The following is a 25,493-nucleotide window of genomic DNA, read 5'->3' on the forward strand; positions in this document are numbered from 1 at the left end:
TGCAAGTCTAAAAATGCAACCATGCATATTAATTGGCTGTGTCCCTTTCGGCAGAAAAAAAAAATCTGTTCTAGTCCCAGGAACCTGACATAATTATCCTGTGAAACGGCATGCGCTCTGATTTAAGAGCAGCACATCGTTCTTGGCTTCTTTGTGGCTTCTATCTGACACCGCAACTTCTCCTGTATTCACCTTGACGGTAATTAGCACCTTACACACCTCTCAGACAGGGCTATTAATGCCTTCATCAGAGCACCATAGAATTCAATTCAGTCAGTTGATGAATTTCACCCATGGTTTTTGTTGTTTTGGTTTGGGTGTTGAGGAATAATCAAGAGACATTTGTTCCATTGTTGCAGTCTTGCATTATTTTTAGGTAATGTCAAGCCATTATTTTCCAATGATAGATAATTGCTTTTTCTGTATGAAACATTGTGAAGAAGGCACATGTAGTATGCAGAATATATGATTCTTTAAACATTCTGAGCCCCCGATAGTACTTGGAAAATGGCATACAATTTGCACACTTTAATAACATTTATGGACACTATTCTATAATATAATATTTGTATACTGCACGAAAAGGAACACGTACATTGTATCTACACTCACTGTCCATTTTATTAGCTCCACTCAGCACTTTGCAGTTCTACAATTACAGACTGTAGTCCATCTGCTGCTCTGTACACTCACTTTATCCCCATTTAACCCTGTTCTTCAGAGCAGGTATGATTTGGGAGCTTGATCTTTCTCAGTGCTGCGGTGACACTTATGTGGTGGTGGTTGTGGTGTTAGTGTGTGTGTTATGTTGGTGCAAGTGGATCAGACACAGCAGTAATGCTTGAGTTTTTAAACATTGTGTCACTTTCCCCTCTTTTAGATACACCTACCTCGTTGGTCCACGTTGTAGATGTAAAATCAGAGACAGTAGCTCATATGTCACTGCACAGTTTGTGTTGGCTGGATGTTTTTGGTTGGTGGACTGTGCTCAATCCAGCAGTGACACTGAGGGGTTTAAAACCTCCAGCAGCACTGCTGTATCTGATCCACTTGTACCAGCACACCACCACATCAGTGTCATTGCAGTGCTGAGAATGATCCACCACCCAAGTCATACCTGCTCTGTGGGGGTCCTGACCAACAAAAAGCAGAATGAGGATAAAGTGTGCATTTTTAATAATGCACTTGATAAATAAATGAGCAAATACTGTAATTTGTTTTAAATCAGAATAAATTACATTCTCCAGATGCTTTGTTGAGGATGCTTGCTTTACCTCAAAGACATTCCCTCCTCCTCCCAATTGTGAATCCTACCCCTTTAAAGGCATTGGGAAAGAAATGAAGAGGAGAGAGTTGCTTTACCTTCAGCGAGTGGGCAAAGAAATAAAGGCGAAGCTGCGAGAACACACATCAATAGTCAGATCAGGTTTGTTCTCCCACGTCATAAATCCACACCGCGGGAGGTCAACACATCATGGCTCCTGCGGCTGAATGGACTTGTCATCAGCTGATGGCCTGGTAATGTATCGGCCCGTTCCTCAGACAACACTTCGCCCCAAAATACACCGAGCCCACGAGGCGCGATCCATCTCACTGAAACACTGCAATAAACTGTCCTCGGGAATTCTCGCCTGAGACCGGCAGGCATGATTGAGCAGTGCTCCCAACAGTCACACCTCATTCTCATCGCATCCAAATGTGTTTTTACAGCGAGTCCAGTTAGCCTAGAAACTGAGAGACATGGGATTACATCTTCATGTTATAAAATGAAGGCATTCTTTGAGAAGTGTCTGGGAATAAGGATTGTTATACCTGTTTAGAGGGACCTGATTAGATCATATAAAAACATTCTTAGTTTCAATAACACCTTCTGAAACCAAAAAGCTCTCCAAATAAATAAGAAAATATATAAATAAAAATTGCATTACATTTCCACATTTTAATTCATAGTAATACAATTAGTTTTATTAAGTATACAAAAAAATACATTTTTGTATACTTAATAAAACTAATTGTATTACTATGAATTAAAATGTATATATATATATATATATATCTGTAATTCAAATTTTAAACATTCTCCCAGTCTTGTCCTATATATTATTAATAATGACAATTGCTATTCAACAAAAAATAGCCTAAAATGTAATGAATCTGTCACAATAAGAGCTCCATCAAGGAAAAAGTGCTGCAAAACGTATGTCAACTTGTTCTGTTCTTAGGGATAATGCTGCAATCCAAAAGTATGTGTGAGTTTTGGTTTAGACGATTTAAAGATGGTGATTACAATGAAACGAAATAGTCATTTTTAATACTACGCAATAGTTACAATAAAATAACAAAAGAGGGCAAAAAGAATGTTTGAATATTAAATTACAATTATATGTTACACAAAAAAAATGCTTTGGAAATTATTTGTACACTTAATACATCCAACAAAGCATGCAGAGCAACAGATGGACATACAATCTCTGAGTGCTCTTGTATGGTCAGTGGAGTTGATAAAACGGACCATGAGTGTAGAAATAAGGAGGTTATGTGTAATCTGTGTAGTGTCCTGTGAGTGGATTCAAGTTTGTCATTAATAAAAAAAGAACATTCATTCATTCCTTCATTCATTCATTATCTGTAACCACTTATCCAGTTCAGGGTCGCAGTGGGTCTGGAGCCTACCCAGAATCATTGGACACAAGGTGGGAACACACCCTGGAGGGGGCACCAGTCCTGTATATTGACTTTCAAATAATAAGATATATAACAATCATAAAGGATGTTTCATCAACTATTTTTAAATTTGAAAAAAAAAAACTCAGATGAGGAATGTGCTTTTTCTGGAAGATATTTCAGATTTCTTATTTAAAAAAAAAAAAAAAACAGATCAATAAAAACACACTTCCCTCAGTGGAGTGGAGCTGCTTGAGTGCTGCTGAGATTATGTGTGTTGTGCTTGAGTGCCTCACTGAAGCATTTGAGAGCATACAGTCAACTGAATGGAAGAAGGTAGAGTGTAAACTACTGCAATTTCAAGGTGTACAGAGCAAATGACCATCCTGGGAATATGAGAGCCATTTCAAATAATACAATGCATTCCACACCTACTGCTTCATCAATATTTCACATGAAACATTTAAATATCCAGGAAACATATGATTTCTGTAATCACCCAAGATTCTGAGACTTCATGAAGTCAGTTTTCAGGTAATGCATTAGAATATGTGTGACGATAATATCTGTCCATATAGCTTTTAATGCCCAATAGATGTACACCAATTTAAACAATGTTTTGTGTAATGAATAATTATAATTCCAAATTATTCAAATATTCTTATTTTAAGGGAACTGTTTATATTTAATATATATTTATAAATATATGTTTATATTTAATATAATTTATAAATATATTTATCTGAATTTGTTATGCCTTGCTCTCAATGATTTTGGGTAGGCTACGGACTCACTGCGACCCTGAACTGGATAAGTGGTTACAGATAATGAATGAATGAATGAATGAATTTATTAATTAATTTGTTATGAGCTCCATCAAGGAATAAGTGCTGCAAATGTGTATTCTTGGGGATAATATTGTATTCAAATGTACATGTGAGTTTGGGTTAGACAATTTAAAGATGGTGATACTGATGTTTGATCATGACATATTACATTACCATATTCACTTTTGTTGTTGTTGTTGTTGTTGTTGTTGTTTTTCTTCATGCCATTTCTCATTTTTAATACTATGCAACAGTTAACAAAAATGTGAAAAAGGTGTTAGAATATTTGAATGCTGAATTACAATAGTGTTCTCCCCATGTCCGCGTGGGTTTCCTCCGGGTGCTCCGGTTTCCTCCCACAGTCCAAAAACACACGTTGGTAGGTGGATTGGTGACTCAAAATTGTCCGTAGGTGTGAGTGTGAGAGTGAATTTGTGTGTGTGTGTGTGTGTGTGTTGCCCTGTGAAGGACTGTCGCCTCCTCCAGGCTTTGGACCCACCAAACTGGATAAGCGTTTACAGATAATGAATGAATGAATGAATGAATGAATGAATGAATTACAATAATACATTACAAAATAACACTTTCAAACTTACATTTACACCTAATAAAATGGCCTTCATTCATCTTCTGTAATCACTTCACCCTGATCATGATGGTGGTGGGCCTGAAACCTACCCAAAATCATTGAGAGCAAGGCAGGAATACAGCTGGGATAGGCCACCAGTCCAACACAGGGCATCACCCACTCACCCATTTACTCCCACACACACTCACACAGCTGTGGGCAAATTCACACACTCACCCAGTCACTTACACATACACACACACTTGTGAACAAATCGCTCAGCCAATACAGCCAACTCCTCACAAACATTGACCTGAGGTGAACATAGAACCCAGGGCACCAGGACCCTGGAGCTGTATGGCAGTGACACTACCTTCAGCACCACCCTACTATACAATGAGCAGCTAATAAATCACTGTAGATTTAATAAAATATTGTTTTATAAAGTGTTATGGATGTAAGAATTATAACATAACTGCAGTAGTTCAAGGCATCCTAAGCTATGTTTTACACAACAACACCTCCAGCATTCATAATGCTTCAGAAATGTGTTCCTAAAAGCCTCATGAACACAACTCATTGGAAGTGTTACTAATTGTCGCCACCTGAGTTGCGGCATATCTTACCATCTTCTTGCTGAATTTCATCACTTTGCAGATGTTATCGAAGCAAATCTGAGGCACTGATCTTTTTTCTTTGATTCTGAAACCTTCTTTCAAGTCCCAAATCAGAGGAAGGAACTCGTCTCTTGCTCATTTTAACCACCCACCTCCCTCTCTCTCTTTTTCTCTCTCTCTTTTCCCGGATGAATAACACTATGGTCTTCCTCCTACAATGAAGGGCAGTCTTTGTTGCTCCTCTAATCTGTAATTAAGGCTCACATCAAGCCTGGTTTCAGCTTTCCTTTATTGTGTATAGAGCGCAATGGAATCAGGCAGGCGGAAAAACGTGTCTACTTTTGGAGCCACTAAATGGCGACGCTTGGCTGGTGGGAACATGATATACTCCACGCTCTTCTTCTCAGTTACCTGGGCAAAGAGAAACCGCTACGTCTGGGGAGTCCAGGCCTTGGAGGGACATTTTAATGCCTGATAAATGCTCTGTGGCCAATAAGGAGTAGCCAGGTAACCAGATGGCCTTATACACTCATGCACACACACATCACCATGCTACTACAATGTGGACGTCATCTCTGTATCAACTGGTCAGCCAACAAAGGGATAAAATCCATCTGGTGACCCCTGGGCTCTTTTATTTATTGCAATTTAATAGACAGATTGTGTCAATCTGCAGCACTTGATTTGTTTGTGAAATAATCTGTAGAATCTAGGTAAACACTGCCAAGCCAGCTTTCATATTAGTTAGGCCTTCAGGGGGTTGAACTGAAGGCCTGTTCTATCAAATGCACTACTGCACCCACCAGTGTTAATTTTGGCAGATGATTTATTTTTGATCTTAGGTTTTATCTACAATATGTATTAGTTTTAGTCTCATTTAGCCAAGGTTTTACTGTTTCAGAGCTATTCTTTATGCCTAATTTTCATAAACGATAGTTTAAAAGTTACTCTGCATGTAAGAATACATTAACATCCAAAAACATGCAAGGGAAATGACCACGTTTTTGTTTAAAAACATTTTGCATTTTACAATAATATTGTAAGTCCATAGTGTGCTACAGAAGGTGCTTGCAACTCCAAGAGTTTCAACACTATTGACCATTGGCAAACCGTTGATACCAGCTCTGCTTTACCAAACATAGGCAAGGATTCAACTCCTGAAGAATCATTTCTCTGTTGTTGCCCTGACAAAAGCAAACAGATAAAGCATTTTCTTGCTTTTACTTCCTAGTGATTGCCGTTTATCAGTCTTTCACATTATTGTTTACATTTTATTAATTGGCGAAAGTGCAGAACATTTCGTCATAGATCTTATCTTAGAGAGACTGTTTCTATGTAGTTGTCCCAGTTGTGTTTTCATTGTGAAAAATAGGTTGTCAACAAATATTTTCACCATAGCTCTCAGTGAAGGAATTAGCACCACCAAATGCATGCCAGATATTCCAGTGACAGTGGAAGCAATTAATCTGAATTTGATGTGCAGTGATTAAAACCAACTTTGAGAGGAAAAAAGAATCATTCTCATCCCAGAGAGGTCACTGATAATCAGTATGAAATGGTAGAACAACAGGATTTCAGATAACTAGATTCTAACTTAGGCTCTTTACTTAATCTCAATCACTATAAAACTGTTAGTATTTAATAAATTAATAGGTTAACATTTTTAAGATGAAGATATGTGTTTAACCTAGAACAGATAATGGCTTGATGCTAACATACTAAAATAAACCCACAGGCACACTATTAGCATCATTGTAGAGGGATTCTTTCCCTGGTTTTGACAGAGTTTAGACATTCATGGCCCAAACTATAGGCCTAGGCCTAACAGTTGCCTCTTTCCACTGGACTACACTTTGTAATTGACCACCTTCTGCACATAGCATGTCTTTAAGGTAAACAGAGTTCATTTAGTAGTCACTGAGTGGAAGTATGAGATAAATATTTTGGATAAAGTGGAGGTTGCAGACTCAGACTGTCGAGTGGAAGACTTCCAGTGGGAATATCTGGAGATTTCCCAGTGGACTGTACTGTCAGTTGGCCTGGACAGTGAGAGTAAACTAGAGCTCAGTACAGCCACATTTATTCAGTTTTTACTGAGAGAGAGCTCTCTCACATGTCAATTTCTGAAAGCTAACTGGCTATGTTAAATTCTCTGTACTGATATTAATGTAAATTAATATATTGGTTAAAAAAAACCAAAAAAAAAAACCACACACTTCACAATATATGACATCATGTTTCAAGACGCCATTTTATCATAACTAACCTGGTCTACTAGGCCCCTAAAAGCTTCATCATTGCTAGAAATTCTAGCATTTTCCAATGATAAATTCCCAGCAGAGTCATTTGAAATCCAAACTACACTATCAGAAAATGTATCACTGCGGTGGTACCATCAAGGATACATATTTGTACCTTTAATTAGGGAACATAATTTTACGGATTTTATAATGGTGTTGATTTCATAGACCCCATTTCATTTCCAGGACTTATATTATGTTATGTTTTTATAATGACAACAAATATTTACCATTCTCCAAGAAGAGAATGTAATGTACAAATTGAACACAAATGGACTTTTAAACACTGTTGTGCCTTTAAATGTACATATACACTATTTGTACCTTTAGTGACCAATAATGTACCTTTACCGTACCTTTTTTTCTGAAGGTGTAGACATTGATTGGGATGGTAAAACTCACAGTCAAACTAAGCAACACACGCTACTAAGCCTTGACCATGAACTTCCATGCACTGGTTGCAAGGTCAGAATATTCTGATGACCAATTCCTATCCAGAGAAGGTGTGTTAAAGGCAAGATTTCCTGGGTGAAGTCTCTCAACAACATGGAATGCCTCATTATTTCCATATTAAAGAAATCTCCTGGGTCCTTACTTGCACCCATGCACTAGATAGCAATGCTAACATTTTACAGTGACAAGTTCCCAGCACAGCAATATTAAAACCAAAATTGTCATGGATGGAGATTGCAGAAACCACTACAGAACACATGACAGCTATATTTATCATACCTAGCATGGTCTACCACACCTCTGCTTGTATTCTTGCACTGCTAGCAATGCTACTATTCTATGATTACAAATGAACTCTACAGCATGTAGACACCAAATGCAATGCCACAAGAAATTCAGAAAGGGAAAGGGAAGGTGCTTAAATAAACAACCCAAAGCTAAAACCATGGGTTGTATTCACTCAAATAAACAGAAGGTGATAGAATATTTTGCCCCGTAATTGACTAGTCAGCTGATTGGCTAGTCAGCTCAGGTGTTAAAACAGGGACAAAATTCATACATGTGTTTTGAGATTTGAGCTCGTACTGACGTCACTAAATTATTCCTACAAATGTTGTAATCACTTATATGTAAAACATTTCTACAGCTACAAAATTGTTTTTACACACGTGCCCATTGAATAACCTTAGTTTTTAGTGGTAACTGGTTTCTGAATGGATCATAAATGGCTACAGCGACCTAAAAGATTACTTAAAGGAGAGAAATGTATCAGTTCTAATAATTCTATGAAGGGTTAGTTAGGGTTAGAACCAAGAAATCTTTATAAAAGCAGCTGCATGGTGAAATGGCTCTTCGGAGTTGTATGTTTTTGAAGCACTAGAAGATAAGGTTGTTGAGGGCTGGATATTTTTGGTGGGTGGGCTGTTCTCAGAACAGTAGTGACAGTTCAAAAACTCCAGTAGCTCTGCTGTGTCTGATCCACACTGTGTGATGGCATGTGGTACATGAATCGAGTAGCCACTTCCCAATATTTTTCATCCAATGAACATCCACATTAAAAAATGGCTGACGTCTGTTGTTAAAAGTACATTACCCAAACTCCCCATGTAAAACTAATCCCGACCAAATTGGGCTATTGTCTACAATACTTCTAGCATACTTCTAGCGTTTCCAGATGACAGATTCTCAGCACTGAGTTAAGCAATGAAGCACAAGATGGTCACGGATCAGTGTTAAAGGCCAAGTTCCACGAACACGGCGGCCTGCCCGTCACCAGGACAGATGAGACCGATCCCTCGCTTCAAAGCTCAGAGCGGGATAAATGATTCATGAGCAGCTGGCCTTGTTGACGTCTCGCTCACTCACAACTGTGTTTGAACACCATTGATTGTTGCTGTCTCTCACTCTCTCTCTCTCTCCTCTGGGAGCAGACATTTCTGCTACTCCTTCATTTACTGTTACCACCCCCTCCCCCCACCTCGCCACCCACCTGCTCCACCTCCATCCCTGAGCTCAAGGCCTGGGGACGCCAGAGGGAACATGTTGACACAGCGATCAGAAAGGCTCTGAAGTGAGATTTCACAGCTCTGAAGAGTGTTGACCTATTTCACAGAGCCACTCTCTCGCTCCACACCTCAGTCTCCTTTAATAGAAAAGGTCAGAGAACACCAGAGTGGGCCCCATTGATCGGACCCCCAGAACCACTGGTGAAACATCGCTGATGCGAACCGCACTGAAGCGGCTAGCACTTGGGTGACAGCCTGCCGCTGAAGGCGTGTAATAGACTGCACCATAAATAACTAAAGAAAAAAGAAAAAAGGAAAACAATTTGCAGGTTGCTGACAGGGTTAATCTATTGATCTCAAGCCAGAAAAAGTGTCAAGACCAGGAGGAGTGTGTATACTCAGGTATATGGTGTATACAGTATGCTATATTAGGATTTTACCCCTAAATATGGCCATATGGACACATCTGTATACCCCAGCAAGTAATAGGTGAGGGGGCTTATCTTTTAGTGCAGAACATGTCCGCCATCTTGAAAGCCACCATATTGGATCAAGGGCAAGTTTTTCCCCAATGGGAAGGTGGTCATGTAACATATCAAACAAGACCAGAATTGTCTCAGAAATCGATTGCCACAAGATTTGCAATATCATTTGTGGTTCAAAAGTTATCAACCCAGAAAGTTCAAAACGTTTGTTGTTTGTTACAGGCTTGACAAGACCCTAAATGCTATGGTTTGGTGCTCATTTTTGGTGTGACATTATCCACGGATTTGATAGTGTGCCTTTTTTTCTTTCTCCTAGCAATGAGTGCTGTTTTGTTTGATAACACTAATATAATCTTACTCTGTTCTGAGAACAAATGATAATTTTTATATGAAAGTTTCCCCCTCCCTAATCCTACACATTCTCATATTTGAGAACCATGAGATGTCCACCAGAAGGCAGTGTGGAGTTTGTGTCTTATGTTTTGGTCAGAGTTTCTAGTCTTTTAAAACTGCCACTGCATGCTTCTAAGGGCTGCTGCACACTGAGAGAAAAGTACGGCTCTATATCACAGAGTCTGTGGCAACATGTCGCCAGAGAGTACAAAGTAAGTAAGTGGGGTATGAAATCCCCCAGCATTTAGCAGTGGATGAGTGGAAATGGTAAAACCTAAGGGTCTGTACGTGGGCTCATACTTCCCTTTCTAACTCTCACACCTACAAAATTTACATACAAGTTCCATTGAATTATTCATAGCTCTTACTGAATAAAAAGTCTTAAGATTATAAGCTTCAGAAAGTGTTGACTGCTTTGTAAACATAAGGCAGCTATTTGGTAAACTATGGTAATATGTTAATACACTTGTGTCCCTCACAATATGCTTTTAAGGTCTGTTTAATATTGTACTTATTTTGTTTTTTTAAATAAGTCTGACATTCAAAAACAACAACAAATACAACAGTTAACTCATTAAGAACATTTTAAAAGTTTTGGCAAGTTGATAATTATCTCACATTTCTTGAAATTCCTTACTGTTTACTTATGATTAGAGATTAGATATGGACTCCAAACCTGGAGTTCAACAAATTATAAAAACACTAAATGTAGAAAATGTAACAAAGCAAAACCTAATAAACCAAAACCAAAACATGTCCCTATCATATCAAAAACAATCCACTTACACTCTAAATAAAGACGGTTCTTCAGGGGTTTTTAGTAAAGACTATCAGTCTAGAAACATGAAACCTTTATAAAACCAGCTGCATGGTGAAATGGCTCTTTGGATTCATTGAGAATGTGGTGTATATGGTCCTATACAGTACTTAAAATGTTTTTTTTTGTACAAGCCAGACTTGTAACACTAGTAGAAGCCATTTCATTATACAGGACCATATTAAACCATTTCATCAGGGAAAGAACCACTTAAGAATGGAAGTATTTCTATGTAGAACACATGGTTTGGTACCACTCTCTCTGTTTATTACATAGTTATTAATTAGGTTGTAATCACCTTACAAGTCATTAATAATAATTTTTATCACAGAGATAGGAAGTGTGAAAATGAAAAGCTGACAGGGTTAAAGTTGACTGATAGAGAAGACAAAGTGTGGTCAGTATTTGATGAGATCTAAGGTTTTGCAGTGGAGATGAATGTGGGTTCACTATTTGGCAAATAATGTCATATACCCTTTGTAACTTTGTTATAACTGATTATTAATTATGTTTAATGTTTAATATCAATTAATAAACAGATTGTAAAACATTTATAAACTTTTATAGGTGCAGTCTTATTCTAAATTGATACCAATGGTTCTAACTAGAACCATCTCATTAACTATAGAACCCTAGAATAACTCTCTCGCTTTTAAGAGTGTAGACAGAGAACATGAATGACGATAAGTGATACTTTATTAATCCCCTTGGGGAAACTGAAACTAGTCACTAGTAAATTGAAATTGTGAGTGTTCTCAGCATAATCCCAACGTCCATTATCACTGAATGTGTTTGGAATCCCTTTGGGATAGTGAAAAGAAGAAAATGCAACTTCTAGGACTGATCTTGCAGGATATGGAAATAGCAGTCCACCAAGTTCCATATGGAAAACAAGACTCTAGGAAAGTCCATAAGCTGCACAAAGATAAACATGTCACTGTGTGTTTTCTGCAGGTTTACATCAATACATTTTTGACTGGAAAGTAAATAAACCAAGGGCTATCTCAGAGTTTGGCTCAGTGCTGTATTGGAAAGCTATTTGTGGCCCACTAGAGCTCAGGGTTCCCTCAGTATTGATGAAAGAGATGATGAAGTATTGAGTCTGAGTAATGTAACCTCTTCCTGGGTGCCCTGGGAGATGTGCCCTTGTCTCTGGATTAGATATCATTGTTTTCTGCTGGACAGAACAGGGCTAGCTGCTCAACTGGAGCTGTCCGGTCAGCTGGGGAGAGAGGGAGCTGTCTGTGGTACTGAACAGTACCATTATTTTTGCAGCTGCTGCCATCACACTCTGGAGAGGGCTCACAAGGCCAGCGCTGATGCTAAACAGGAGGTTTATGTGATGCTAGAAAAGTGAAAATGTTATGAAGTCATACACCCTTGATCTATGGTGTCTTAAGATGTGCCTAGCATTAGGCGATGTTCCATATAACTAATTCCACCTTAAAAAGCATGTATAAAGCCTTATGAATACAAGATTTATAGTAAGTGAGTCTCCATTGATTGCAACAGAAGTAGACTTAAGCTTGTGTAGTGTATGTTATCGATGTATTAAAAAGGCCATTTCATACCTCCTTTTAATCAGATGCTCTTCTTAGGGAGCATTTGTTTTTTTGACCATCCCTTCTGTCCTCCCCTCCCTCTATCCCTCGCCCACGGCCTCTCTGACATTTCCCCCACTCAGGAGCATGACATTCGCCGTTGTGAATTTCAATGGAGCACCCCGGCAGGCTGGTAGGGGTGGAGGGTGGAGAGGGGAGTGGGAGGTAAGTGGCTTTTTAACATTTACCTTGAATCTTGCCTCTATTTTCCTCTATTAGCCAAAGATTCACTCTCGTGCTGGAATCCAGGTGCAGGGAGAATGTTTAATCAGCTCAGAAGTGGCATCAGTTATTCCTCTCCTCGTCCAGGCACTTCTGGCTCTCGCACTTTACATGACAGCTTGAAGTAACCCTCTGTTAGATGCGTTCGTCCCTATAGTGCAATAGAGAAGAAAAAGGATTATTGCTTAGAAGTACTTTATGTTTATTTGAAATCAAAACAACACTTTGAACTGACTCAGTGTGGAAGTGTATGTTGGTACCACACTACACCCTTAAAGAAGAGAGGCTGTTCAAGGGATCTTTAGTAATATATTTGTAATATACACAGATTAACTATAACATTATGACCACCTCCTTGTTTCTACACTCACTGTCCATTCTCTCAGTCCCACTGACCATACAGGAGCACTTTGTAGTTTTGCAGTTACAGACTGTGGTCAACCTGTTGCCCTGTATAAAGTTTTTGCCCCCATTCTCCCTGTTCTTCAATGGTTAGGACATCCACAGAGCATGTATGATTGGGTGGTGGATAATTCTGAGTGCTGCAGTGACACTGAGGAGGTGGTGGTGCATTAGTGTATGTTGAGCAGGTACAAGTGAATCAGACACAGCAATGCTGCTCGAGTTTCTAAACCCCTCAGTGTAGAATAGTCCACCAACCAAGACTTCCACATAACAGCTTCCTGTGTCCACTGATGAAGGACTAGATGACGACCAACACACACTGTGCAGCAACAGATGAGCTACTGTTGTTATAATGATAATATAATATAATAGTCTATAACATAGTATAATTCTACATATTAACAAACAATAATAACACATATTGACCAAAAAAACCTTCAATTTACAGCAAAATGTTCATATGGTCAGAGAATATGCTTTGCATATGGAATATTAGTGTGCATAAGTACAATATTAAGGATAATACAAACGATTATAAATTCTAGAAATCCATATCTGACCTCCTTACTTCCCAAAACTCAAAACTTCCGCAACTTCCTGGACAGTTTATAACATGAAACCCCTCGGTATTCCTGATGCTCCGCACACATTTGTCCTGCTCTGGAGCTGCTGTTTTCTCGATGGAGGAACATGTGGTGGCCTGCTGTTTGAGTGGAGAGGGACGCAGTCCTCCAGATGTTGGGAGGCATTCCGTGTTGTCATGGAGCTGTTCCCTCCACAGCTGGAGCCGTTCAAGCTCACTTCCCAAAGGAGACAAATAATGAAACAATACATTAATAAACAGAAAGAAAGTTGCTAAAGAGGTGGAAAGCTCCTGAGGATTCAAACTACTTTTTTGAAATGCTTTCTTTCAAATCAGTTAAAACAGTTTAATGTCCCCTTAAATGTACAACAGGTTCTGTTAAGGTTCTGTTGTGTAATTTGAAGGTACATTCAATTATTTTCTTTGTGAATATGCTTATGTTTTCATAAAAAGCCATTTTACTAGAAAAAAAAACTAGAATTGAAAATGGATTCAGGAAATAAATTAAATATCACAACCTACAACTGTAATAACATATTGTACAATAATGTTTGCCAAATGAAACATACCAACATTTTGACAGTTTTTCTGAGAATGAAATAATTTGATTAAAAGAATGGATTAATAGAAATGGTCCAACATGACTAGAATTATTCCACTTGTGCAAAAAAAGTCCAGTCATTACATTTCCTTGCTACTAAATATTACACAGTAAACTCTCAGTAGTATTATGAAACAGCAGAAGCAATTGGGAATGATAACAACATAGCCACAAAGTGGTAGGTCATGTAAAATGAAAATTTCATGATACCAACTTTGTGGGAACAGTTTGAAGGTGGCCCCATTCTGTTCCAACATAACTGTGCACCAGTGCACAAAGCAAGGTCCATAAAGACCTGAGTCCTGACCTCAACCCAATAGAACACCTTTGCACTTGAGAGTCTGAGAGAAGGGGTGTGGGGCCTGGGGTGTATCAGGGAATGAGGGGTACGTAGTGTATTAACACATTCCTTTAATCTGGTGTCTGCTGTGCTTTTTTTTAAACTAATTAGTTTTACTAATAATGTGGCTCTGGCAAAACAATTACAGACCAGCTAAAAGTCCAAATAATTTGTGGTCAGTATTTAAAAATACTGATTTTAAATACATTGTGCAGCAACTGTTCAATCACTCCTTCAATACCAATATCTGTAGTCTATGTAAGTCAAAGCTCAGCCAATCGAAAGAGTCATCTCCTAAGGTCCTGCTCCTTCACTGTGTAGATGGAAGGATCTGAATATGCTAACTAACTGTAAAATTTGAATAGATCACACTCAAGTCTCTGATGGCACACGTTTGCCATATTATGCCTCATTATTATGTAGATCCAAACAGGCGTCTGTGGAATTACTGTGAGCCACAAATGGCCAGTAATAATACCCTTCTGCGCTCTCTATGAGGATGCTCGTCCCTGATAATGGACTCTCCCATGTAGCTTTAATGTCATCATTACCAGATGATTGTAAGCATAATGACGCACATCATGGCAGGCTCATGTTGGACAAATTAGCTGTTTCCGCCTCCTGGTCTCCTTCAAGACCTGTATGGATGAGCCATTTGGGTTTCTGATTGCACCCTGCATCACATGCCTCTTTGATGGCTCTGTAGTTATCTTTTAAAATGCTCTTTAACTGAAGAAAGATTGGCAGTGGAAAGCATATCCCAAGACCTGATGTTAGGTTATGAGATAGAAAGCTTTAGAGAAATATACATTTTAATTCAAGCACTAGCATGGTTTTAGTCATCTTTGTGTAGTCATCCCAATGTCAGGGATCAGGGTCTCATGAGGGTCTTCCAAGACTTATGATCCACTATTGATCCATTATGCTAAAAAGCAATCAATATCGCTTAGCTATGCTCTTGAAACTGCCCTCAAACCAACACACAGATCCTCTGATCCCCAGTGGCAAGTGTGTTCTTTGCATGGCCCAATTTTGAATCTATTTGCTACACATTTTCATACAGCTTGATGTGGTGCTTATTCCTCCCTTGATCATGATGACCTTAGAGTTTAGTATAAAAAGAAATTGAGATATGTTACCAAGTTAAACAGGTTAATATACAACAATGGAAACCAGAGATAATGGTCTCAATTCTATTGTTCCATTTCAACACTTAATGCTCTTGAAAATGCCCCAAAATATCACAAAGATCCTCTGATGTCAAATATTCCCCCCAGTTTTATGAGAAAAACTGAATGAGTATTTTATACTAACACATCTTCACTGACTAAAATCACTGCTTTTGGGGAAATTGTACATAACTAGTTGAATATAGAGTTAACAAAAAAGTTTTTGCAAAACTGGCATTTAATATAGGGTCAAAGGCAACTTGTTACTTGTCATGTATTATATGCTTATGACAATTCTCTTTTGAATCAAAATATGTCATTTTATTTGGAATTATATTTATAATATATTAAGGCACTGTTAAAAAGCATTACAGATATTGTACATACAGTGCATGTTCATCGTAATGCACTGATGCATGTAAAAGTACAAGGATTATAAAATTACTGGAAATGAAAGTAAAATTTTAACCTATTTTTCATGCTGCTCTGGCCAATGCATTTTGTCTACTTCAAGACTAATGTTCTGCCTGGCTACACACACTGGGACACATCGTTTTGCATGATGCAACCACTCTGTATATGCCTCTGCTGTGATGTCCAGCATCCATTGCTTCCAATATTTAAATGTACATCTTGGGCAGACTCATATTTCATTTCACGCTCTTATATGGAAATGTGGTTGAACTTGTCTTAATGATGGGTACACCTTAAAGAAGCCAAATTCATGGTGTTACAAACTCTTGGTCATAGTGTATTTATTTAAGATGGAAAACAGATACGAGTATCCAAGGACATCAAAATGAGGTACAGTAAATACATTGTAATTCAATAGCAAGTGGAGTGCATGACCAGTTACATTAAACAAATTTTGTGTTGCAATCGCAAGAACGAGGACATGGGGCTGGCTCATATTAGACTAAACCCTCCGCCCCGCCTCTGCCAGTGTTAGGCAAACTAGCACAACCGCAAAGTGCGTAATACACACAAAGAATATGTGTCATGTTTTGTGTCATTACACGTCACTGCCATACTACTAAATGCAACATGGAGCCTGAATCCCACCCCTACACTTGACAATAATTAAAAAGAAATATCAACACTATGTTTATACTAACCTTAACATTAGGCATAACTCCAATCCTAACTCTAACCCCTACCCTCTTACATTAAAGGCTGCCTTCTTCTGAATTGAATCAGTGCAGAGTCTATGCCACAGCCTGTGCATGTGCCCTATGACATTGTTAGCATTTGTATTTTTGTGTTGGTGTGTTTGCATCACTCTGCAATTACACTGTGAAAAAATTATGGCTGAATCTCAAATACTTTCCTCCACTTTATATAGTGCACAACGTCATAAAATAACTTACTGTATTCAAAATGGCATTTTATGTCTAATGATAAAACATTTATTCTGGGCTTTAAGATTCAGCTATCCTTGTCTAACATTTTGGGCAAAGTTGCATGCCCTAGTATTAGTGAATTTCACATGTTATAAAACTATGTATGGAGAAGGGCACTATTTGGGACAGTAGAAGTTTAAACGTGGTGCCATTGGAAAAACAAATACAAAGCTGCCTCTTCTTTTGCCACCAGGGTCCCCACTCTTCAGCAAGTTGTTTTTCGGTGGTGTCTGTATTATCCCCCTCAAGTTCTTCCACCTATATATTTCCCATCTTATCCAAATTGATGTCTGAGGAAATCCTTTGAGGGCGGCACGGTGGTGCAGCAGGTAGTGTCGCAGTCACACAGCTCCAGGGGCCTGGAGGTTGTGGGTTCGATTCCAGCTTCGGGTGACTGTCTGTGAGGAGTTGGTGTGTTCTCCCCGTGTCCGCGTGGGTTTCCTCCGGGTGCTCCGGTTTCCTCCCACAGTCCAAAAACACACGTTGCAGGTGGATTGGCGACTCAAAAAGTGTCCGTAGGTGTGTGTGTGTCTGTGTTGCCCTGTGAGGGACTGGCGTCCCCTCCAGGGTGTATTCCCGCCTTGCGCCCGATGATTCCAGGTAGGCTCTGGACCCCCCGCGACCCTAAATTGGATAAGCGGTTACAGATAATGGATGGATGGATGGAAATCCTTTGAAATTAATTAATTAATTAAGAATCCTATATGGGCCTTAACCTTAATTGAATCCATATATGAAAAAACTTTCTGTAGCAATTGGTCAAAGTGTCCAAATATAATATCTTTTGGTACAATGATGTGCTTTTGTCTCTTCTGACTCCTTCCTTTCCTTGATGCCACCCTCACCTTCTTGTAATTGCAGGCTGCTGATCTCATCTCTGATCTGCTAGCTCCTCATCTCTGGTTGTATACATGTCTTGAGGACTGTTCTTTGACGAATTGCAGCTGTTAACTATTCCTCAAATCTGGTGTGACTGGTCACTGTAAAGTGTAAGAAAATGGTGTCTCAAGATTCAACAATGAGCAAATCACCTCACCTTTCAAACCCAGATTGATAACAATTATATATGATGTAGTAGACCATTTTGCCTATTCTCTGTACTCTTATGCATTGAAGGATTTAGACAGTTACCACTGTGATCAGTGCAAATGCGAGGAATACAAGTCAACAGAAAAATCAATGTCACCAAGATTTACTCAATCCATCACTGAGATCACTAACTGAGGACAACTATACCTATTATGTTCTATCAAGTGGTGCAACATCAGAAATCTGCATGAGCACAAGAAAATGAAATGTGTGTACTGCTGTGACTACACAAGATAAGTGGATTTCTCATGCAGTATTTTGAAAACACTGCATTATTTTTAAGGACAGTGGCAAAGCATTCAGGGGGAACAACTGTAAGAGGAATCAATATCACTTTGTTATGCTCTTGAAATTGCCCTCAAACCAACACAAAGAGCTTAGAACTCACACCAAACCTCAAGTACTGTCTTCATTTATGGACTTGTGGTGTGATTCCATTTGCGACACCTGCCCATCCAGCATGCTGTGACTCTTAATACCCCTCTTGTCAATGGTTGTCAATGAGCATGATAGTCCTACTGTCATATATGGCTGCTCCAGACCATCCCGTTCTATTCTATTCTAAGGTTTTTCTATGAATATTGTACTTAGAATGTACATGTCCACCAAGGTGGTTGCTTTTAAAAAGCTGAATTCACTTATTATAAGTGGTGTTCAAAAGCTTCTGGACCTAGTCATTCCTTGGATATAAAAATCCACAGATTCTTAAATGTCGTAGGGAATAATGACTAGAAAAATAGGGAGTACATGTTCAGTACAGAACCAAACACCACATGCCTAACAACATAGTATACAACAAACAAACTATTGAACAAACAAACAAAAGGCAACCCATAGCAAACAAATCTCTGAGAGACTGAGAATGTGTGACATGGTGATAACAATAGACGTATAACGTATTAACAATAGCATGTGTCATTAACAATGGAAACCAATGTAATAAGCTTGAGAAATGTTGACTGCTGAGATACAAGCTGCTATCTGAAGGTGGTTAAAGAGATCCTGCCAGATTTAAACTACAGTATATGAAAGGTGCAGATTTATCAGTGCTTACTTGAGCAAGGTTTCTGCAATTGCCTTTGTGATCAATAAAATGTTATCTTATCTTAAATGCTGTCTCTGTCTCTTCATGCAGAAAAAAAAGGTAAATCAGAATTTGAACCTCCTTCTCTTGTTTTGGAATTACTGTTTACATTAGCATTACCTGAAATATGAAAGCTGCATCCCAACTGGAATTTAATAATTATTTTAACTAGTTTTTGAACATGACGTAAACAGTGTATTATAGTTGTCAGATCTGGGTATAATAATATATCCACTATGCACATTTAGAACAAGTTGATTTTTTTTATATGGTAATTATGGACACTACTGTCCCACAGTCCTATGGGAAACAGAAAGGTATGAGCTTTTGTCTCTGTTCCAAATAATGCCCTACTTCATACAGTGTACTTCACTGATAATAAATCTATTACTACCACAACCAAGCCTTGCTGTTATTTTATGATCTACACTGTGCATTATGTAGTGTGGAGGAAAATACTTGTTTCTCAGCCTTTGAAAAAAAAAAAAAAAATGGTGAATCCACTTGTTAAATATCACATCCGGGTCGAAACTGCTGCTTAGTATGGCCAACTTTAATGATTTTGCCATTAGATTTAGCGAATTTTCAGACATTCTGCTGAGTTATAAAAAAAAAAAAAAAAAATGAAACAGGCTAGCACCAAATCTATTGACTACTTCTTATAGTAGATCGCTGGTACACTGTCAGAAAAATTGTCTCTGTGGTGGTACCTTCAAGGGTACATATCTGTAAATTTAATTAGGGAACATAATTGTACCTTATTTTATTATAACTGTAGATTTTAATATTAAATTGATTTCATACGCTCTGTTTCATCTCCAGGACTTCTATTATGTTTTTTTTATATGACACAGTTCTGTATTTATCTCTCCTTCTGAAGAAGAGAATGTAATGTACATTTAAGGGACAAACTGGACTTTTAAACACTGTTGTACCTTTAAAGGTACATTTACACAGTTTGTACCTTTAGTGACCAATAATGTACCTTTTTTACTGAGAGTGTAGCACAACTCCACAAAACACCTGTTCTGACCATGAGCTGTAGACACGGCTCTCTCTGCAGCTCCTGTGCTCCCAGAGATGGAGCAGCCCAGTCAGTCCAAACAGCAACTTAAACACATTAGAATGAGCTGTGAATGTACAAATTGTGCAGCCAAAGACACACATTTGCTTCTGTTTACCTTTAATTTCTGTCATGAACAGAGATAACAGAATTGATTGAGATATTCAGCTTTAATCAGACAGTAACCACATGTCTTATGAATGTATCGCAAGGAATCTTAGGTGCGATTGGACCCGGAAATGGCGAAACACGCATGGTGTCACACTATGGCAGGTATGGCATGCTTTGTCCTTGCAACATTTCATCATGTTTTATTAGTAGGAAAAGCTGTGGAACATTACTATTTTGTGTACAAACCTGCCAAACTCACACTTTTAAAAATCATAGTATATAGTACATAGTATAAACTGTATTAGCCCCCTCCAGGGTGTATTCCCGCCTTGCGCCCAATGATTCCAGGTAGGCTCTGGACCCACCGTGACCCTGAACTGGATAAGCGGTTACAGATAATGAATGAATGAATAAACTGTATTAGTATTAGTGCATACTACACAATTGGGACCCAACCCATGTGATCATAAATCAAAGTCTCTTATGTACACAAAGAAAAGCTACAAAAAACAGCCGTTTTCTAGCTTTCTGTTAGTGATGGCATTACACACAAAAGATTTTCAGACTTTATAGTAAAATTTTTGATTAAGTTTAAGGTCACTTTTAGAGTTAGGAATATGGTCACTTTAAAGGAAATTAAGTTCCTAGGGTAGTATTTCATAATGGTTGCCATATTCTCATACAATTAATTAAAATTTCCAAATATTGGGAATGCTCTTTTAGTGAATTATATACAATGCATCAGTCTGGAAATACACCATTAATGGTACAGTGGGTTGGAGCTTGAACCATGGCGCTCTGAATAGAAGGTTGTGGTAACACAAATCACCCCATGGCTTGTGTTTTCAATAGAAGAATAGCTGTGTAGTTTCTTGCATAAATATAGATTTGTTTTTCTTATATATTTATTTAAATTACTCAGACAAATGAATATAAATTTACGCTCTCCCCTACTATGCCCTTTGCTGCCTTGTCAGTAGGGTGCTGAGCTTGTGTCGCTTCGTTCTTTTTCCCCCCTCAGAGTTTGCTGCAAATAAGAGTGAATCTGTACCGTAAATTTGCGTAATTGGATTAATTGGATTAGCGACGAGGCTCTTGGCACTGATGCGTGTTTACTGCTATTTACTGTGTCGCACAGATGTGGATTGACCAACAACATCTGAGTGGTATCCGGCAGTGAAAAAACAAGGCAGGGGAAGAAAAACACGGTGAGAAAAACAAGAAAAAATGTGAAAAACAACACACAATGCCAGTGCCTTGGGTTCCTTGGAGATCACTGGAGATTTACTTCTTCCATTCCTCCAGGGATATTTCCAATATGGGAAGGAGAGAGGGGGGCAATGTTTTTCCAGAAGGACCTGATGGAGACGCTCACCAGATTCCAGGCTCTTGGGGTTGGGGGGGCCTTACATCTGTCTCCCAGACGGAGTTGTTCCGTCACATGTGCACTGAGTAAACAGCAGAAGCTTTACCTTCTCCCACTTAAATGGACTCTGGAGAATGGGGCAAGTGCTGATGATTCCCAGCTTGGTTTTCCTCTGCTTCCATCAAGAAGCATAATGAGAATGATAATGACTAGACTGCTGCTTTTAAGGCTGATACAGGCCTATAGATTGTGGTTTGATATGGATTATAAAGCAGTGAAACAGATTTAGTTGAAGGCTACTATTCCTTCTAGTTTAATGTGTGAACTTCTTTTAATGGAACTCTAGTACATGCAGTATCCATGTTAAATGAATCATTATGTATACTTGTTACAGCGTCTTCACTCTGCTACAAAAGGTTTCCTTTAATCTTGTAACACTGCAGCATTGCTGTGAGGATTTGACTGCATGTCTGCTTTTGTGTACTGAAGAGATTAGTACTGGATCACAAATACCACTCCAACTCATACTTTAGTTACTCTAGAGACCTTCACAGTTCAAAGCGGGGCAGCTTTACACCCGACTAATCAACACTTGGGATGGATCCAAATTCCCCTCTTGCCCCTACCATTTAACCTTAGCCCCTTGTTTTGCATAGGGGCAGGGTGCCTCAATTCTTGCTGGGATAGAGGGTTTGGGAAAAATGTTAGGGCTACAAGGATTATTCAGAAGCATACTCCAAATGGACCAGACAAAACCACAGATGTAAGTGTTTTCTCCTTCAAAAACTACAATAACCATTGTGTTATATTAGTTTCATGTAGTTTTAATGTATTTGACCCTTTACTTCATAACAAGCAAAAAACTATGCTAGTGGAATGCTGATGTCTTGGTAGTTAGCAAGTAAATTTCAAGTTCCACCTTAAATTGTAAAGTAATTACATTCTAGCCCCTGACACTACTGCAATATTTAAGGTGGAACTGAAAGTTTAGAACAAACATGCTGAGGAATAAGAAGCTACATTCAGCTTCATGTCACAGAAGATTTAGGAGTTGGTGATATTAAATGATTCCGAAGGTGTGACTCACTAAATTTAACTAAAGACCAGTTCTGCTCCTCTGATATCACTGCAGATTAATAAGGCTCTTGAAGGGTTGTCCCATTTCCAAGGGGAAGATTTTTACCCCTAGACTTTGTAACTCAATTCCAAAGGGCAAGATGATACTTGAAAACAAGAGGTATGTGTAAAAAAAAAGGGATTGGGCCTTGGCATTGAGCATGGTAACTATGGAATATCTTATTATATTTAATTCATCATTTGGAACCACTTCATTCTGATCTGTGTAATGGGATCTGGAGCCTACCTGGCCATAGACTGGGCACTAGGCAGGAACAAACCTTGGACAGAATAGCAGGCCATCAACTAGGGAGAGTCCGCTTAGAATACAGACTTTCAGAAAGGAACCCCACTACACGTGAGACATAGAGATAACAAAAACATGCTGTTATTGTAAGAGTGAGCCCTGCTTGTTTTCCTGTGGACGTCACTATTTTAGGTCATGCTTGTTCTGAATATATTTTAACCGACTCGGTGAGAGTTTCAGTCTCAAAACTGTGAAACAGCCTCAGGCAAGAATCATGCCGAGACACCCCTTTCAGTAAGATTTCGGAAGAATCTTCAACCTCTACTGCTTTTGGATGTATGTAATCATTAAATATACTTTAAAAATATCACAATAGTTGATTATTGATCCAAGAGCAGGATTTGGCAGCCATTGTTCAATAAAATAAAGGTCTGTATTTGTTTGGTCAGAATCCCTGATTTGGCCAGTCCCTGAGCTAAGCCTAACCCCAACCCAAACCCTAACCTCAGCAAATATGAAGCCTAACCCTAAACCAAACCATAACCCCAACAGACTTTAACACGAACTCCTAAACATAAATATTAACTCTAATAGTGCTTTTCCACGGCATTAGATCTGTTCAACTAGCCTAGATTCAACTCACCTCAGTGTGTCTAGATTCACTTTTAGCTGTTCACTTTTCCACTAGCACCCAAGACATGGAGGCAATGACGTCACAAACCCCTGTCTCTAACGGGAAACACGTGCTTTGAAAACCACTACAATGCTGGCAGTAAAGTTATGCACTGTTACTTATTGTCTATTTGTATGTTGTGTCTGTTCTTTGGACAGAACACACCTCTGCGTCCCTGTTTCTCACAGATCAGATTTCCTTGTTTCATATTCGACATTCGCTGGAGATTTTTGTCGGCCGCCGGCCCAAGGAGTGTTTGAACCTCTTCAACACTTTTGGTTAATGTTACAAGCTAACATTGTGAGTCAGATAAAAATAAAAAAAGCTACTGTAACTTCAGAGAATAAACAAGCAGAGAGTTTGTGTTTAAAAAAAAAAGCACCTGGTTCCAGGGCCCAGGTACCAGATTTGGCCAGTGGAAAAGCAAAAGACACAAATTGAGTCGTGTAGGTTCCATGCAGTGGAAAAGTGCAATATAACAAACTCCAGCACTGGCCCTATCACAAACTTGACCCTAAGCCTAATCTGAAGCTCTGTAAGGTTTGAAGCAATAGGACTCCTAGCCAATGCTCTCTCTCAGTTTCTGCCATCCTTCGTTTGGTACATAACAGAGATTATTTGGATTTGGTGAAACTGTGCCATCATTATTTTGTACTTATGATGCATTTGTCTTACAAATGTGCACATAGTCAGTTGCTTAGCAGATATAACAACTGACCATTTACCTCGAGCTAGAGTTAAGAATACAGATAGGAAACTCTTGTACTACTGCCCCAAGCTCGTTATTCGAAAGCATTTAAATGGGATTTAGTGACCAAGCTCATTTCCCAACATCCCCAAAGAACCACACAATGCTGAGAGCACTTTATCATTTAAATGGGACTATTTGAATCAATGAAGACCTCCTGAGATGTGCAGTGACCTCAGCGTGGTATTCTTTCTCATTTGTGTCTCACGCTTTCAACATGAAATGTGCCCTCGAGATGAATTAGAACACATTTGGCTCAAACACCATAGCCAGTATTTGTTCAGTGTGTAAACTTTATTTTGAAACATGCAAAACACTTAACCCACACCACCATTCTGTGTTTATTTAAAACCCAATTTAGTGATCATAAATAATTAGTTCATTAGTTCATAGGTTATGAAATATTCTGCATACATGGTATGGTTATCTGCACTGCTCTGTTGACTATATAGGTACTTATTTTGTGAGACATAAGTTTTTGGAATATGCTCTGGTAGTCAGACCACTGGCTAACCTCATCTCCTCCTGCAAGGACAAACAATCTACGATCTGCAAAACCAGATTTATTTAACATTATTTTGGTTAGGACAGTATTTAAAATGCAAATAAAGTAAAATTTGACCTGTTTTTAAACAGAAACAGTGCAAAAACAGCTTGATTTTATCAGTTAGATAACAAGTACACACCTATTCTGAAACTGAGAGCTGCAAAGTATTCCAAATTAAGAAAGAAAGAAAAAAAAGATTGGAAAGTGGCAATTTTAGCCTAGAAACAAAGTGAAATGCTGTAACCATATGAAATTAAGTGATGTAACCATGCTTGAGCATAGAAGAGACTTCCAGGAAAAGACTAGCACTGAGAAATGTGCCAATTAACAATCAAACTGTTAAGTGTTAAGATCAAATTGTTACAGCTGAACACTTGTTTAACGGAAGAAAGACAAATAAATAAAAAAAAAAAAAAATAAATAAATATTAGCTTTCAAACCTGGAAAATTGGTGTCTACAGTCCCCGAGTTATTATTAATTACTATGAAGGGTTGATAA

This window comes from Hoplias malabaricus, chromosome 12 (assembly GCF_029633855.1).
Source record: "Hoplias malabaricus isolate fHopMal1 chromosome 12, fHopMal1.hap1, whole genome shotgun sequence".
Classification (NCBI taxonomy): Eukaryota; Metazoa; Chordata; class Actinopteri; order Characiformes; family Erythrinidae; genus Hoplias; species Hoplias malabaricus.